This window comes from Grampus griseus (genome assembly GCF_964374135.1).
Source record: "Grampus griseus genome assembly, chromosome: 14".
NCBI lineage: Eukaryota > Metazoa > Chordata > Mammalia > Artiodactyla > Delphinidae > Grampus > Grampus griseus.
The window spans coordinates 49599180-49611320 of record NC_139008.1 but is presented as its reverse complement, the minus strand read 5'-3'; the positions used below and the strand labels follow the sequence as shown (position 1 = coordinate 49611320).

General features: G+C 38.6%; 1 pseudogene across 1 annotated transcript; it reads left to right on the top strand.

Annotated features, from left to right (window-relative positions):
• Positions 1–1919: 1919 nt before the first annotated feature.
• LOC309832727 (transmembrane protein 14A-like) lies at positions 1920–2270 on the top strand (annotated as a pseudogene). The gene has a single exon. The product of its transcript is annotated as a transmembrane protein 14A-like (transcript).
• Positions 2271–12141: the final 9871 nt, after the last annotated feature.

Below are 12141 nucleotides of genomic sequence, written 5' to 3'. Positions count from 1 at the left end.
AATACGTAAATATAATAAAGAGAATAATGCACATCACCATCATCATCATCATAATGGTATCTCACATGTGTACATCACTTCACAGTTTATAAAGAACTTAGATGTTTGCAACCCAGTTATCACAATTTAAATCACTAGAAATACTTGGGAGGGGGGTTCTGGGTTACGATCATCTCTAATTTACTAACATAAATGAGGCTTAGAAAGATTACGTGGCTTGTCTAAGTTTACTTCGTGTGATAGCCCAGTTCTTTACCCTTTCCTGTACACATACCTTTAGCCATCAAACTTTGCAGTTCTTCCACTTAGACTCTGGCTCTACCTACATAACTTACTTTGACTAATGGGATGTCAGCAAGCATAATACCAGCAGAGGTTTGAAAAGCTGATGCACACCTGGGCTTCCTTGCTCTTGCCCTCTGCCATCACCACGGGAAGCACCTGCCCAGGCTAGCCTGTTGGTCCCAGAGGAAGGAGGGAAAATACCCAGAGCAGAGACTAGTCACCTCAGCCATCTAAACCATGACTGTATAGACAGCTAAGAATCTAGACACGTGAGTGAACTGGGTCAAGGCTAGAAGAACTGCTCAGTTTGGCCCAGACTAAGTCATTACCCTCAGATTCATGAACTAACTATACGCTTATTATTTTAAGCCACTTAATTTGAAGGTGGTTATATATAAGGGATTATTATGACAATCTACCCAGTTAATAAAATTAAAACCAGGACTAGAGAAGATTCTTATTGCAGTCATTCTTTACAGATATTGGCAAATCTGTAGACATTAGGTGCCTGGGTATTGAAGGTTGAATATATCCAATTTCAAGAGTCCAGGTGCCTCTCCATTTCCTGGGGACTATCGACCTTGTGTAGTCCTGTGACTCAGTGAGAGAGTGCAGATATACTTCTTTATATCATGGACAGCTCATAATTTTCTAACTTCCAAAGTATCCCTCCTCTCAGAAAAACAATGTTTTTATAGCGTAATATCCCAGGCTATGCTAAATTGTGATTTGGAGACCAGTTGGAGTTAGATGAAGGCACTCACTCATGGGAGGCAGTTCCTGGGTCAGAAATGGGAGGAAGGAAGAGACGGATGAAGAGGCCAGTAGGAGATGTTTTTTCCCAGCCCCTCTAGCAATCAAGTATATTTAACCCAGGGAGAGAGGAAGGTCATGACACAGGATCCGGAACATGGGATTTGGCCAGCTGGGTCAGGACAAGAGGATGCACGTGGAGGCAGAGATAATGCTTTGGGGCCCAGGTAACAAAGACTCTCTTATAGTGGAACTCAGAATATGACTCTCGTGAAGGGAGAACAGAATGCTCTTCAGTAGCCCTGGACCTTGGCAGCATTTGTTGTGCTGGGCAGAACCGCTCTTGGTGGAGACATGGTACACTTAGGGGCTCGGCATCCGTGGTTCTGAGCGAACCACGCCTCATGCCTCACCACATGTCTCGTGGGTACCAAACACTAGCGAGTGGTCAGGGACAAAATCCAGAAGCAGTGTCCTCCGGGCTAAATGGAAAATCAGAAATAACCAGGTGGCTCTGAAGTGGGTGTTAAGGCCCTGCGTTTATGTATGTGGGAACTAGGGACAACAAAGCCAATTTTAGTGTGAAAATCAGCGTTTAATCTAGAGGCTAGGGATGCCAAGAGGCTCAGCTTCCAACTACTAAAATTAAAATTGAGAGTGCCGAGAGGTAGCACGCAGAGTCAGAAGGCACTGGCGGCGGGGTCAGCTTCCAGACCGTAGCAAGTATTTACTGAGCACCTGCCTAGTGCTTGGCAGTGAGGTTGATGCTTGTGAGAAAGACAGGACGAACTGAACCTGAGCTTAGTCCTCAAGGAGTTGGACTGGCCCAGAGGAGAGAGAAATTCAACGGAAGTAACTCTACACCAGACTTGACCTTGCCAATGGACCTGGTTGGTTTTCGTTATGCAGCCCTGGCGGCATCCGTAAGCATTTTGGGATATAAGCAGAGAGGTGGCGTTCCATCTTTGACTGCTGGTCTTTTTGTTGGATTTTCGGCTGGTTATGGAGCTTACTGTGTCTCCAATGACAAGCGAGGTGTAAAACGATCACTGTTTACAGCTTTCTTCCTGGACACCACAATGGGGGTGAGGTTTAAGAGATCCAAGTAAATCATGCCAGCTGGGCTGGCTGCAGGTTTAAGCCTCATGATGCTTCTGAGACTTGTCTTATTGCTGCTCTTGTCTCACTCTGAGAATTCGGAGGAACTGAAACCTAAATTTGTGTCATTCTGATGTAACGGGCAGAGCCTATTCTTTGTATTGAAAAGATAAATTTCAATATGGAAAGTTCAACATGGTCTTATTTTATGTTACAAACTATAAAAGACATACCGTCACCTCTAATATGGACAATAGTTTAAGGGTTTTTTTTAAACAAATGGTTTAACTGTTTTCTAATTATCACATACTGGTTTCATGAAAGATATTTAATAAATCGTGATACACTCTTTGATTTGCTGTCATGTTTTATAGATGTGGTATTTTTTTTGATAGTTCCAAATACTCATGTCTGAAATAAGTTTAAATTAAACTACAACTTATCAGATGATGGAATGCCCCTTAAGTGGGCTTCACAGAATGCTAATGTTATCTATTTGTCATTTGTGTTATATTTGAAATCATTTTTTTTCCATTTTAATTGTATTACTGCCTTTTTTTCCTTAAAAAACTTCAGCCTCAGCACACTCTGTACCAACAGAAAGTATTCAGTATTCAAATAAAACACATTCTGTTTTAAAAAATTAAGTTAAATTAAAATCGAAATGTATCTCCATGATGTAATACCACACCTAACGGAAGGAATCAGATGAAAAAAGATAATATGAAGTGTTGGCAAGGATAAGAAACATGCACTGTCACACAATGCTGGTGGGAGTGTAAATCTGTACAACCGCTACTGTTGAGCAATGTCTACCAAGGCTGACTTATTCAAATCCTCTGACTCAGCAATCCTCCTTCTAGGTATAAATCCAACAGAAATATGTCCCTCTGTCCACCAAAGACATGTATAAGAAAGTTCACAGCATCACTGTTCGAACAGGGAAAAACTGGAAAACAGCCACAATGCCCATCGATAATCACACTGGATGACTAAATTTTCAAACAGTCACACATGGGATACTATACAGCAATCAGAATGACCTACAACCACCCCCAATAATCTGAATGGAGCTCACAAACGTAATACTGAGCAAAGGATGACACCAAAGAGACTTAGTGTATGATTCCATTTATAGAAAATTTGAAAACAGCCAAAATGAGTCAACGCTGTCAGAAATGAGGATGCTGTTATCCTGGGGAATTGGGTAGTGGTGTCCAAAAGGGGCATGAGGTGGGCTTTTGGATGATGGTCATGTCCTGTTTCTTGGTGAGAGTGCTGGTTACATGGATGCTTTTAGGTTGTGAAAATTAATTGAGTTGCACACTTATGTATAGTTTTCCATGTGTATGTTATACTTCGATAAAGATTTTAAAACTTGGAATTAAACATCAAGTCGAAGTAATATGATGTGATAAAAATTTGGTTGTCTTACAAACAGCTGACACTGTGTAGTGTTGATAGTGTCGGCTATTTGTAAGACAACCAAATTTTCTTTTTTTGGCCACGCCTCATGGCTTGCAGGGTGCAGGATTGAACCTGCACACTCAGCAGTGAAAGTGTGGAGTCCTAACCACTGGACCACCAGGGAATTCTGACAACCAAATTTTTATTTCAACAAATAATGCTCTCTGAATTTTAGCTTTCTCATTTTAAAAGTGGGGAAAATGATATCTGTTCTATTCATATGGTTGATTTGAAAATCAAGTGAGTTAATGGATATAAAAAAACTTCATAAACTGTGAAAATGTATACACATGGAAGATATTCCTGTTGGAAAAAGGTAGGGGAGGTTTTGATTTTAATTTTTAAATGACTTTTCACTGTTAAGGAATAGCTCCCTTTGGCAAATGATAGTAATTGTAAATGTTTTGGATCAAATTTTAAAAAGCAGGTTTGTCAATTATATAATGGTCTTTAATGTACCCAGATTGTTGCTTTTGTTTCAGAAAACAGAAAATTACATGATAGCTTGTAAATGGCACATTCAATTTCACACACTGAGAATGCTTGAAAAGTAAAAGGTCCACGTATAATGCAGGAACTCAAATTTAATGGCATCAAATGATACATAATTTGATTCGTTCAGTCACGTTTCCAGAAATTAATCACTGAGTGTTAGTGTCTTTCTGTCCTTTGTGACTTGGTTTGTCAAGAGAAAACTGCCCTTTTTGCCATATCACTACTAATCAGCATTAGATGGTTCTCTGGATTTAGCATTTCAATCCAGTGCTCAGCATCTGGAAACATTTTAAAAGGTCAGACTGCTACTCCCTTATTCAATTTACTGAAGTTTCACAAACATAATGAGCTTCCCAAGATGCTTAGAAACACCTTTAGAAATCAATGGAAACTTTGTTAGAGCAAAAGTTGGGAGAAAACATTAGGAGAGGAAATCGGAATGAATGATATGTAGCTTCTTCCTTTCCCGCTGATGTTTTTTCTCTAGATCAGAGTGCCTGAACAGTACCACAATTGACCTTTTAGGATGGCTAATTCTTTGTGGGGTGGGAGCTGCTATCCTGTACATTATGTTTAGCAGCAGCCCTGACCTCTAACCACCTGATGCCAATAGTCCCCTCCCCCCACATTGTGACAACCAAAAAGGTCTCCAGCCATTGCCAAATATCTCCAGGAAGGGAGAAGGGGTTAAAATTTCCTCCAGGTGAGAACAACTGCTCTGAATGGAAATCTGCTAATGCCTTTGTCTTCAGATCTTCTCCAAGACGTTGACACCTTTGTACAATTTTCCCAAACTTTCTGGAAACAGTCTGGATGTAAGGTGCCCTGCTAAGGTGCGCAAGTAACCGGGTGGTTTGGCAAACCCATGTTGTTCTCTGGCACAGTGGGTCACTGCCTGCTGTGAACATCTTTAGAGCATACCTCCATTGACAGCATCACATTTTGAGAAGATCAGAAAGGACTAGAAATCAGAGGACAAGAGGCAATCACTGAGGGGAATGAAGATAATACTCAGGTCTGCTTGGGAAGGGACTTGATGACGCCTCTCCGTGTCTGTGTTTACCTGGTGCATGTGGAGCTGCCCTGCTCACATCCCTTCACACTTACTGGTGCAAAACGCCTGTCTTCCAGATGCCAGCAATTGAGATTCTTTGCCTTTTTTCTGGCCACTGAACCACCTTCAGCTCATAAGCAAAGGTTGAATGGAAGTGCAGGGAAATCAGTTTCCCTGGGAGCAGAACCTCAGTCTTTGATGGACTGGATGAGAATTGATGGATAACAATCCCAGCTCCCTCCAGCCTCGACTGGGACATCCCTGGTGTGTGTTCCCCACTCGGTCCCCCCAGTCCCCCACAGGACTGAGCTCCAGCTGGTAACCTGGCTGCGTCCCACTCATTGTTTCACTTCCCCGCTTCACCCTCAGTGTTTCCTTGGATCACCTCCAAACACACTACTTGCACTTGAATCCTGTTTGGAGGTTTGGTTCTGAGGAAAATCAAAGCTAAATGGTCTGGTGGCATATGACTTTTTGCTGTCACATTCTGGAATATTCCAAACCCACAAAGCTAACCTTGGGAGAATTAGACTCCACAGGGCTTCTCGGGGTCCAACTTATTTGATCAGAAAGAATACCTTCTCCAGCTTTATGGGGAGTTGCACAGTAATAACCCTTTTTAGAAGGGCAAACAGCACAATACAAGTAGGTGGTGTTTTATTCGTCTGTTTTTTGTCATTCACTCATGTAGGCACAGAATGTTGCATGGTAACTCACAGCTCTATGAACTGTAATTTACTCTTATAAGGTTATAATCTAGTAACAAACAATTCACAATGCCTGTTTAAAGGGAAAAAGAAAAAAGGTTTCTATAGGACTCTGAACCTCCACAGATGCCAAGTAAGCAAAGCCAGAGAAGGAAATGTACTTGCTTATTTCTTAAAAACATAGCTCAGTCATATAATCAAGTGATAAAACACAATGCCTCTTACTTTAATGTCTGGGTTTAAGAAAATCTCTCCATATAACTCTTTAGTATGTTTTCCTCAAAATTCAACCGGGAATGGTTTTACATGATGAATTGAGCGATCAATTACGAGGTGAAAAACACACGTGTGAACTACAAACGTTAAATGGATAACAGACAAGTAGGAAGTGTTTATCAACAGCTGTATGCATATGAGAACTTGTTACTTAATCTTTTTGAAATCAGGTTTAGAATTGTGATGAAATACATAGCATTTAAAACCTTTTTAGAATTCAAGACTGCATAGTGTTTTAAACATATCTGTTTACTGATTGTTGGGTTAATCAAAGACTGTATTCATTTTTGTTATTTACCCATATAATCAATTTAAAAAAGGTTTTAAAAGTGTAAAAATGACTAAACCTCAAAGAAAAGTTCTACAAGACAGAAAGATACTGATAAAACTTGAGAGAGATCCCATTTACAATAGGGAGAGATAGTCAACACTGCAATTACTGAAGAGATTAAAAAAGAAACCTTGCAGAGTAAGAACAACTGGAAATGTATGGAATCAAATGTGATAGGACTAACCAAATAAGACCTAGGCATGGCAGATTAAATTAAGTAATGCCTGTATCCATTCTGGGCTTGCCAATGTGGCTTACTTTGGCTAATGAAACAGTGTCAACTTGATGTAATCAGAGGCTTTAAAATGTGCTTGGGTATTTTCACAGTTTCTGGAGGGCCACCACTGCTCTGAGAACACACCTGGGCTAGCCTACTGGAGACGAACAGACCACGAGGAGCAGTGCTGAGCTATTCCAGTTGACCATCCTAGACCAACTAGTTCCAGGCACCCCACCTGGCCTAGAAGCAGAACTGCACAGCAGACCCAGAGATTCGATGGAAGCAATAAAGGTTGTCTTAAAGCCACTAATTCCTAGAGTGGTTTATTACTGAGAGGTATTAGATATACCTGATATGTTAGGTACAGATAATCAACAATGACTGGAGTAGAAAACAAGGTGGGAAATTTTTGTCATGAATGTGAGTTAGCTCTTATACTGGCAGTAGGATGTTGAGTGCAAGAGTTAAACATATTAAATAAATGTAGGCATCATAGAAAAGTTTTGTGATCCCATTGTCAGAGGTGTTTCTCTATTAGGAGGTTTTCTAAACAATCATAAAGTAAAAATTCCACAGAACAAATACAGAAGTGCCAACACACAACAGTTCTCACCAAGCACTGAAGTAAATCTTTACCTGGAATTGTCCATGTTACATCAGAACTCATGGCCTGAATAACCAAAGCTTGGAATTTTATTAGCAATTGTTAATTTTATTAAGAAATACTAGTGATGCACATGTGCCACGTATGCTATATATGCTACACCGCTAGTATGTTGCAGCATGATTTTTAAATGCTATTGGTTTCAAGTAAAGAACAACTGACACCGGTCTCATAATATTTAAGTTTTGATAATGCCTTAAATAAAACTAGTGATTCTCAAACTTAGTTGCATATTAGAATCACCCGAAGTTCTTTTTTCATCCCAGTGCCCAGGTGATGCCCTAGAGCAAATACACTAGAATCATGGGACCATGACACAGGCATCAACATTTTTTCATCTTTTCTCAGGTGATTCCAATGTGCAGCCACTTTTGAGAACCAACAACCTAGTCCTAGATCTGTGCTGTCCAGCTCAATAGCAACTAGTCACATGTGGCTACTAATTATTTGAAATTGCAGTCTGAATTAGGATGAGCTGTAAGAGGAAAATACAAACCAGATTTTGAAGATGTAGTATGAAAGCAAATGTAAAATATTTCATTAATAATTTTTTATATTTATTACATGATGAAATGATAATATTTTGAATATCTGGATTAATGCATTATTGAAGTTAATTTCACCTGGTTTTACTTTTTAAAATATTGCTAGAAAATTTTAAATTTCATATCTAGCTCAAATTTGTGGCTAACATTTCTTTCTTAGCACTGACCTAGACTGTCCCATTAAACTAGAATATAAGGGATATAAATAATTTTAATATTCATGTGACTTTACAAAACCTTGCTTAATGTAGTATGTGTTTACATTCTGGAAAACTGGATATAATTTTCTGTAGTGTAGGAGGTTCATTTTTAAAGAAACAACCCTCTATAACCCAGTACTGGGTTTGTCGCACAGTTTTTGTCGTTGCTTATGCAAAATAATTTACATGCATTTAATTTTTATGATTATACTCAATTTAATATTTTAAATGTCATATTGATGGAACATTTACTTAGGATTTAAAACTACAGGTATAATTAAAATGTGCAAAAGTCATCTTATTGAAAAGTTGTGTGTCAATGACATTTTGTCAGCGCCATAAAATATTAAAGGGAGGTAGAACTGGAAAAAATAATAGATATTGTGCCTGATAGCCATTTTATTTTATATTTTTATTTTTCATGATCAAATATTCTTATAATAAGAAATATTTATATTGCCAATCTCTTTACTGAGTAGGCAACATTCTACTTGTGATACTCAACAGGTTGAATTCTTTTGAATAGTATTAATTTTAAAAAATCATGGAGAAAAAAAAAATCATGGAGAGAGGATGCTGTGTATATCTGTAGTGCAGAGCTATGTATTAGTTCTAATTTTAAACCATTTAATGTGAGCACATTGGTTAATTCTGCAAGGCACCATTCCCGAGTTGGTAATTTTAAAAAAAAATTTGGCCCAGGATTTATTTTAACTTATTTCACATCTCCTATTATCATCATTATTATTCATCAGATGATAATTAACATCCATGGCTGGAGGCTATTCCTTTCAATTTTATTAAAACTCTTCCTTTTCTAGTATAGAGTTTCCTTCAATCCCAGATTAATTTATTTCCCACTCACTGTGGCAAAGCTCCTGAAATGAATATATTCACAAATTCTTATAATAAAATAACATCCTGATTATTTAAAAATTACTAAAATGCTGTGTATTTCCCCTAAATCACTTGCTTTTGTCAGTCCTGCAGTTGGCTTACTCTCATCCACAGTGGAATATTTCATTCTCAGCCAAAAGGAAAACGGGGGTCACAGCATGACAGCCCTGGCTACAGAACAAACATGATGGCCATCTCTGTCCACCTGGCTCATGGTTTCCAACTCAATTATTCCTTGTCCTTTTATGAACTCCAATCCCCACTGTTTGTTATTGTCATGTTAGATTTTTATGTATTCTCCTCATAAATCTTCATGAGGTCAGGGGAATTTACCTAAGTATTTTTTTTTTTAACTCTGAAGTTAAATTCTCCTTTAAACAAAACAACAGCCATGACGGAAAAAGAAAGAGGAAACGAGGAAAAGAGGAGTTTTTACCTCTGAATGGCTTGAAAAGGCCCCTCCTGCCTCGCCCTCTCTTATTATACCCTGTAAACCCTGAACTGAAGCAAGTGAGTCAGGGGAATGAGAATGTTATTTTATTTAACACTTACCAGCTTTGTTCAAACTTTTTTTAAAAGATGCTGCTCTACCCCATTGGCTTGTGCCAAACCAAACTGTGCAAAGTACAACTGGCTCAATCATTTATGCCCCTCCTAAGGCGCTTGCCACATTCTGCCTTACATTATAGCTATGGACTCATAGGCTCTTTGATCAATTCCCCGAGGGCAAGGAGGTTGCCTAGTACATAACAAATGGCAATATCTGTAGATTAAATGGAATATCTTATCCATTTTTGCATGCTCCCAATAGCTACAGGATTGCCCCAAAAGGGATTCAATAAACACACTGATTGAATGCTACATCATGCATCTACTCTGAGACTAAAAATTATTTCCAGTGTAAACTCTCCTTAGGTTGCTCCATCCTAGCAGCAAGTAGTTAATTGGCACTTAAATTGAAATAAAATGTTCAGACGTGAAATCATGTCACTGCTTTGCATGTCTGGTGTTTTAAGAGTACAACTAGAGTCTATCTTTAGGCTCATTAGGCATTTATTTGAAAATAATTAAAATATTCATACGTATCACCTTTTTGGTATATCATAGCTAGGGAGACCAAAATTGTGTTACCTCCTATATCAATTTTTAAAATTTAATAGTATTACCCAGTGAACTGAGAAAATCTCACAGTGCCAATATCCACACTCTCTCCTCTTTTGGTTTCTGCCTCTGGTATTCATTTACAAGTAATAGCAGTTGCCGTTTATTCAGACCCTAGCATGTGCTGGGTGCTTTACCCATTTTTATTTAATTTGTCATAACCTTATAAGTTAAAGATTATAATCCCCATTTTTCAGATTCAGATGATAATTAACTCATGTAATCTTCATAACCTTGCAAGGTATATTAGTCAGGGTTCTTCAACTAGAGAGAGAGAGAGAGAGAGAGAGAGAGAAAGACTTATTTTAAGGAATTCACTCACATGATTGTGGAGGCTGGCAAATCCATAATCTGCAGGGTGAACCAGCAGGCTGGAGGCCCAGGGAAGAGTTGCAGTTCAAGTCCAGAGGCAGTATGTTGGCAGAATTCCTTTTTTTTTTCAGGAGAGGTCAGTCTTTTTCTATTTGGGCCTTCAACTGATTGTATAAGGCCCACGCACATTATGGAAAGCAATCTGCTTCGCTCCAAAGTCCACTGACTTAAATGTTAATCTCACCTGAAAAAAAATACCTTCGCATAAACATCTAGACTATGTTTGACCAAATATCTGAGTACTGTGGTCTGGCCAAACTGACACATAAAATTAACCATCATACAAGGTAAATATTATGATTCCATGCTACTGTAGGGGAACAAAACTTGCCACCCCAAAATGTCTCTTTGGTATGCACATTTTTTTTAGAACTGAAAACAATCAAGGCCCAAAAGACTCAGGAAGAAATTCCGACCTTCCCCCCCAATTGCCTAAAAATTTTAGATATAGGGCCTATTCCAGGAATAGACCTATCACCAGAGATACCTGCAAAAAATATGGGCTAGGGATGGTAGCAGAATAGGGCTTAGAGATCAAAGTCCACTCTGTGTCCCATTGTCTCTGCCTGACCCAGCAAACAGTTATTTACCAAACATTTATATGAATTGCCTTCTCCCCCTTTCAAGTCCCAAACCACGACCCACAACATCTTCTTTTGCCTTTAAACTGAAGATACTATTTAAGATAAGGGTGTCAGTCATTTTGGTGAGTTACTCCGTTTTCCTGGCTCTCTCCCATGCACATAAGTTATTAAACTGTTGTTTGATTTTCTTCTGTTAATCTATCTCAATTGAATTCTTACACCAGCCAGAAGAAACTAAAAGGGAAGAGGAAAATTTCTTCCTCCCTGACATTACAGACGAACACAGTAAGGCTCACAGATATTGAGTAATTTGCATGACATCAGACAGTTTGTTTCAGAGCATCTGGACTTTATAAAAGGGGTTTTTGTTTTCCAAAGTCCATATATTTTTCACTACATATACTGTCTCTCAAATTAATGTTTTTTTAATTAAGTAGAAATGTATTCTCCCAGGACCAAACTCATGTTAAAAGAAGCATTTAGTGATTGTAGCTGTACATTTTAAAGGTCTAATTTATCCACTAATAAATATCTACCAAGGATGATGATCTAATCTAATGAAGTAGGTGTCTGTCATGAGAAACAATTCTTTACACCCAAACAGGCAGTGACAAAAACTAGGGAATCCTGTCCTTCACAATCTCACAATCTCTGAAAACGTTTCCATGTATTCTATTTCTGATGCCAACACTTGAATTCAGGACCCTTCTACTTCTACAGAATTTCACTGCTAGTCTTCACCTTATATTCCAAAATTCTGCATCTAATCAGACCGCCAGAAACACCAGACTCTTCTCCCTCACACCTTTAGTATTTATCAGTTATCCACTAAAAAAAGCTGAAAATTTGAAGTGAAGCATCAAAAATCTTTTCCAGACGAGCTTCAAGTACCCTTCCTGCCACCGTTTTTGCCCTTCACTATGAAAAACACATTCAGATTAAACTTGTCCCCAAGAAGGTTCATGAGCTCGTATATTACTTGATTTTTTTTTTTTTTTTTGCAGTTTCTGCCTTTGCGTTGACCTTTCTCCC